Raw genomic sequence first — 6,651 nt, 5'->3', positions numbered from 1 at the left:
GTGCCAAACTGTTGCAAACCGTCCCCTGAAAGGTTTTTCGGTGGAAACAGATGCGTTTTTATCATCGGAAACAGAATTAGCCCTCGACGTCTGAACAACTTTTTTTTTATAAAATCCCTAAGCCGCGCGGTCACAATTTCTTCAAAATTTCTGACGTTCTGCAATTCACTCAAAAATGGTGCCAAACTGTTGCAAACCGTCCCCTGAAAGGTCTTTCGGTGGAAACAGATGCGTTTTTGTCATCGGAAACAGAATTAGCCCTCGACGTCTGAACAACTTTTTTTTGAAAAAATCCCTAAGCCGCGCGGTCACAATTTCTTCAAAATTTCTGACGTTCTGCAATTCACTCAAAAATGGTGCCAAACTGTTGCAAACCGTCCCCTGAAAGGTTTTTCGGTGGAAACAGATGCGTTTTTATCATCGGAAACAGAATTAGCCCTCGGCGTCTGAACAACTTTTTTTTTATAAAATCCCTAAGCCGCGCGGTCACAATTTCAGCAAAAAACTGACGTTCTGCAATTCATTCAAAAATCGTGCTGAACTGTTGCAAACGCTCCCCTGAAAGGTTTTTCGGTGGAAATAGGTGGTTTTTTATCATCGGAAACAGAATTAGCCCTCAACGTCTGAACAACTTTTTTTTTGCAAAAATCCCTAAGCCGCGCGGTCACAATTTCAGCAAAAATTTGACGTTCTGCAATTCATTGAAAAATGGTGCTGAACTGTTGCAAACGCTCCCCTGAATGGTTTTTCGGTGAAAACAGATGTGTTTTTATCATCAGAAACAGAATTAGCCCTCGATGTCTGAACTACTTTTTTCTGAAAAAAATCCCTAAGCCGCGCGGTCACAACAACAACAACAACAACAATATTTATTACGGCCATAGGCCCATACAGATAAAAACAACACATAAATAACAGCTTGTGCACGTGGAAGAAAAAACAGCCGCTAAAACACCACAATAACAATAAAATAGTATAAAATAGAATGGCATACTACGCCTTAGTTAGCTTGTAGTGCTCCTTGGCGTCGCTTTTGGGTAAGGACAGCGACCAGGAACCTAGCCACATTCAGGGTCGTATGAGTATCCTTATCCTGTAAGATTTGAGCAATGTGGAATTTTGGTGGGGTACCCTCTAGTTTCTGTATGATTGATCCCAACAAATTTGCCCGTGGCACATTGAACAGGGGGCAAGTGAACATGATGTGCTGGAGCGACTCCGGCGTCTCCTTATCACATTCGCACGTGGCGGGGGCTTGGCCCTTTGAGAATCTATGTCTCAGGACGTTGGAGGGAAAAACGTTGAACCTCGCTTTGGTGAAGGCCAGTCTATGGGCAACAGTCGAAAGGGAGGAGAGGTATGATGGAACGCAGTAAGTTAAAGTGATACCAATGTTCTGGGGCGAACAAACACCTCCCCCCAGCATATAATTTCACTGTAGATCAATGTCATCCAGTCTTTGGCGGATCAGTCTTTGAGCAGTAATTTGGTCTAGTTTTAGGGAATCTAAAGGAGAGATTCCATAACTCAGGAGTTTGGCATGAATTCTACCAGTCCAAAGGCTAAAGAATTCATCTCGCCATAAGCATTGGACAAGGTAGTGGTTTGGTAATCTATGCCACAATGATAACCAATAATTGAAGACTTGCTTCCACAGGCAAGTTTCTAAGGATGCGATCTTCAGTTCTAGTCGTATGGCTGCATTGCTTACGCACAGGGGGAGCATTAGGAGCCGACGCAGGAATTGATTTTGCAGTGTCTGAAGAGGAGCAAGATCTGTCATCACGGCCCAAAGCAGGGCAGCATAAGCAAGCACGGCAACCACTTTTGCCTTGAACACCTTTAGGGCCGAGGGAACATGCAAAGCTCCATCCGAAAAAAAGAATCGGAGGAGCGCATATGACAGAGTTTTGGCCTTGTTAAGTAGGTGTTGAATTTGAGCTTTCCACCCCAAATTGTGTTAAAAAATAACTCCTAGGTATTGAAATTTTAGGACTTGCTCTATTTTTGCTCCACCGAGCTTCCATTCGTATAATCTCCGGCTTCTGGAGAAAATCAGAATCTTGGATTTAGCATGGTTGATGGTTAATTGGTTGAGTTGACAATACGTGGCAAAGATCTTCAAAGCTCTGGTTAGTCCAACACGTGTATAAGATAGAATTACCGCGTCGTCCGCATATAAAAGGAGTGGGCAGCGGTAGTCCGCAAGTCTAGGCGCATGTGTACTTGGCGATGAGTTAACTAGGGGTGCTCGCATGTCGCTGATGAATAGGTTGAATAGACAGGGAGCCAATATACATCCTTGGCGCACTCCCTTGTTTATTGGTATCGAATTTGTGAGGTCGCCCGCAGGAATAAGTCTCACTCTAGCAAGGGTACCTTCATGGAGCTGACTTATAAGCCATAGGAGTCTTCTATCAATGCCCTGTTTCGCAAGTTTCTCCCATAGAATATTTCTAGGAACGCTGTCAAAGGCTGCCTTTAGGTCTAAGAAGGCAGCACAGAGGTAGCCCCGGGGGGGGGGGGGAGAGGAGTACTTTCGTGCCAGATGGTAAAGAACTATCGCATGATCGGTTGTAGAGCGTTTAATTCTGAACCCTGCTTGTTCGTGGCCAATCTGATTAGTCTCATCTACCCATCACAATAGTTTAGACAGCAAAAAGGTGGCATAAATTTTCCCTATGATCGAAAGGAGGCTGATGTTACGGTAGTTTTCCGGCTCCATTGGAGAACCTTTTTTATGAATTGGTACTATAATGGCCTCCTTCCATATTTTGGGGATGAGGCCAGAAGCGTTGATTGCATCGAAGGTTTTGGCCAAGATGCCAGCCCACCATTTTGGGTGTAGTTTAATGACTTCCGCAGGGATCAGATCGGGCCCTGGGGCTTTACCCGGTTTCAGCTGAGCTATTAGCTTGGCTATTTCGTCAGGATCGGTGGGAGGCCAAATAGGTAGGTGGGTAAACAGATGCGTCAGGTGGTCGGAGGGAGCATCTGCCTGTGAGAAGCATTTCTTTAGGAACAATTCCCATGTCAGTGCAGGGATGACTGCCCTTGGGTATTTCCTCACCCTTCTGTTGATCAAAGACCAGAATTCCCTGGATCTGTGTGATTTTGAAGCAGTAATCAAAGCCTGCCAGCGATTGTGTTGCCACTCACGTTTGGCAATTTTCTGCGTGCGTTTGTAAACTAGCTTGGCTTGTGCACAACTAGCTGGCAGAGTAGCTGCATCGGAGGTCTTATATACATTATATATAGCACGGAGGCGCTGTCTTGCTTGTTTACACTGAGAATTATACCAGGGGGCACCATAAGTATATTCATTTCGATTTAATATTTTGGGTGGTAACCTGAAGAAGGACGTAAGATCAGTCGTATGATGGTGGAAGCGTTTCAGCACTATGCTATGCTCGTCTGAGGCAGAGCCTATGTTGGGATGGGGCCCGAGGATTACTTTTTGAAAGAATTCCTGGTACCTTTGAGCCTGGGTCTCCGACCATTTGATTCCTCTTACTTGGAGAGATTCGTTGGTTACCATCTGGGTCGCATGTCTATGAGCCTCCGACTGCCAGTTCAGGGCGAGCTTGGCTACAAGGGGAAGATGATCACTAGATTGTATATTCTCGATCTTAAAGGTGGAAATGCACTTAAGTAGATCCCTGGAGACCAACAGGTAATCGAGGACACTGTTTGATTTAACGCTCAGGTGGGTAAAATCCCCAGGAATGTCAGGGAGACATGTGCCATTTAAGGGGACCAGATTTAAACGGATGGCCATTTGATAGAGGAGTACTCCAGCCTCATTTGCTCTGTGGTCTTTAGAAGTTCTCCTCATGATATGTTCCAGATCATAATTATCAAGGTTTGGAGTAACCCACCATTTGGCTTTGGTCAGCGAGTCCCAGCTTGCTGCTGTGCGGGCGTTAAAATCGCCACCTATTATGGCACGCGCGGTCACAATTTCTTCAAAATATCTGACGTTCTGCAATTCACTCAAAAATGGTGCCAAACTGTTGCAAACCATCCCCTGAAAGGTTTTTCAGTGGAAGTAGGTGGTATTTATCATCGGAAACAGAATTAGCCCTCGACGTCTGAACAACCTTTTTTTGAAAAAATCCCTAAGCCGCGCGGTCACAATTTCTTCAAAATTTCTGATGTTTTGCGATTCACTCAAAAATGGTGCCAAACTGTTGCAAACCGTCCCCTGAAAGGTTTTTCTGTGGAAACAGATGCGTTTTTATCATCGGAAACAGAATTAGCCCTCAACGTCTGAACAACTTTTTTAAAAAAAAAAATCCCTAAGCCGCGCGGTCACAATTTCAGCAAATATCTGACGTTCTGCAATTCATTCAAAAATGGTGCTGAGCTGTTGCAAACGCTCCCCTGAAAGGTTTTTCTGTGGAAACAGGTGGGTTTTTATCATCGGAAACAGAAATAGCCCTTGACGTCTGAACAATTTTTTTTGAAAAAATCCCTAAGGCGCGCGGTCACAATTTCAGCAAATATCTGACGTTCTGCAATTCATTCAAAAATGGTGCCGAACTGTTGCAAACCATCCCCTGAAAGGTTTTTCGGTGGAAACAGATGCGTTTTTATCATTGGAAACAGAATTAGCCCTCAACGTCTGAACAACATTATTCTGCAAAAATCCCTAAGCCGCGCGGTCACATTTTCAGCAAAAATCTGACGTTCTGCAATTCATTCAAAAATGGTGCCAAACTGTTGCAAACTATCCCCTGAAAGGTTTTTCGGGGGAAGTAGGTGGGTTTTTATCATCGGAAACAGAATTAGCCCTCAACGTCTGAACAACAATTTCTTCAAAATTTCTGATGTTCTGCAATTCACTCAAAAACGGTGACAAACTGTTGCAAACCATCCACCGAATGGTTTTTCGGTGGAAACTGGTGGGAATTGATCATCGGAAACAGAATTAGCCGTCGACGTCTGAAAAACTTTTTTTGGAAAAAATCCTTAAGCCGCGCGGTCACAATTTCTTCAAAATTTCTGACGTTCTGCAATTCACTCAAAAATGGTGCCAAACTGTTGCAAACGATCCCCTGAAAGGTTTTTCGGTGGAAACAGATGCATTTTTATCATCGGAAACAGAATTAGCCCTCAACGTCTGAAGAACTTTTTTTTGAAAAAATCCCTAAGCCGCGCGGTCACAATTTCTTCAAAATTTCTGACGTTCTGCAATTCACTCAAAAATGGTGTCAAACTGTTGCAAACCATCCCCTGAAAGGTTTTTCGGTGGAAAAAGGTGGTTTTTATCATCGGAAACAGAATTAGCCCTCGATGTCTGAACAACCTTTTTTTGAAAAAATCCCTAAGCCGCGCGGTCACAATTTCTTCAAAATTTCTGACGTTCTGCAATTCACTCAAAACTGGTGCCAAACTGTTGCAAACGATCCCCTGAAAGGTTTTTTGGTGGAAACAGGTAGTTTTTATCATCGGAAACATAATTAGCCCTCGACGTCTGAACAACTTTTTTTTGCAAAAATCCCTAAGCCGCGCGGTCACAATTTCAGCAAAAATCTGACGTTCTTCAATTCACTCAAAAATGGTGCCAAACTGTTGCAAACCATGCCCTGAAAGGTTTTTCGTTGGAAAAAAGTGGTTTTTATCATCGGAAACAGAATTAGTCCTCAACGTCTGAACAACAATTTCTTCAAAATTTCTGATGTTCTGCAATTCACTCAAAAACGGTGACAAACTGTTGCAAACCATCCCCTGAATGGTTTTTCGGTGGAAACTGATGGGAATTGATCATCGGAAACAGAATTAGCCGTCGACGTCTGAAAAACTTTTTTTTGAAAAAACCCCTAAGCCGCGCGGTCACAATTTCTTCAAAATTTCTGACGTTCTGCAATTCACTCAAAAATGGTGCTAAACTATTGCAAACCGTCCCCTGAATGGTTTTTCGGTGGAAACAGATGCGTTTTCATCATCGGAAACAGAATTAGGCCTCGACGTCTGAACAACTTTTTTTTGAAAAAATCCCTAAGCCGCGCGGTCACAATTTCAGCAAAAATCTGACGTTCTTCAATTCACTCAAAAATGGTGCCAAACTGTTGCAAACCATGCCCTGAAAGGTTTTTCGTTGGAAAAAAAAGTGGTTTTTATCATCGGAAACAGAATTAGCCCTCAACGTCTGAACAACTTTTTTTAAAAAAAAAATATAAGCCGCGCGATTACAATTTCAGCAAAAATCTGACGTTCTGCAATTCACTCAAAAATGGTGCCAAACTGTTGCAAACCATCCCCTGAAAGGTTTTTCGGTGGAAACAGGTAGTTTTTATCATCGGAAACAGAATTAGCCCTCGACGTCTGAACAACTTTTTTTTGAAAAAATCCCTAAGCCGCGCGGTCACAATTTCAGCAAAAATCTGACGTTCTGCAATTCACTCAAAAATGGTGCCAAACTGTTGCAAACCATCCCCTGAAAGGTTTTTCAGTGGAAACAGATGTGTTTTTATCATCAGAAACAGAATTAGCCCTTAACGTCTGAACAACATTATTCTGCAAAAATCCCTAAGCCGCGCAGTCACATTTTCAGCAAAAATCTGACGTTCTGCAATTCACTCAAAAATGGTGCCAAACTGTTGCAGACCGTCCCTTGAAAGGTTTTTCTGTGGAAACAGATGCGTTTTT

This window comes from Podarcis gaigeae (genome assembly GCF_964106915.1).
Source record: "Podarcis gaigeae genome assembly, chromosome: 9".
NCBI classification, from domain to species: Eukaryota; Metazoa; Chordata; class Lepidosauria; order Squamata; family Lacertidae; genus Podarcis; species Podarcis gaigeae.
Note: the sequence above shows the minus strand (reverse complement) of the source record.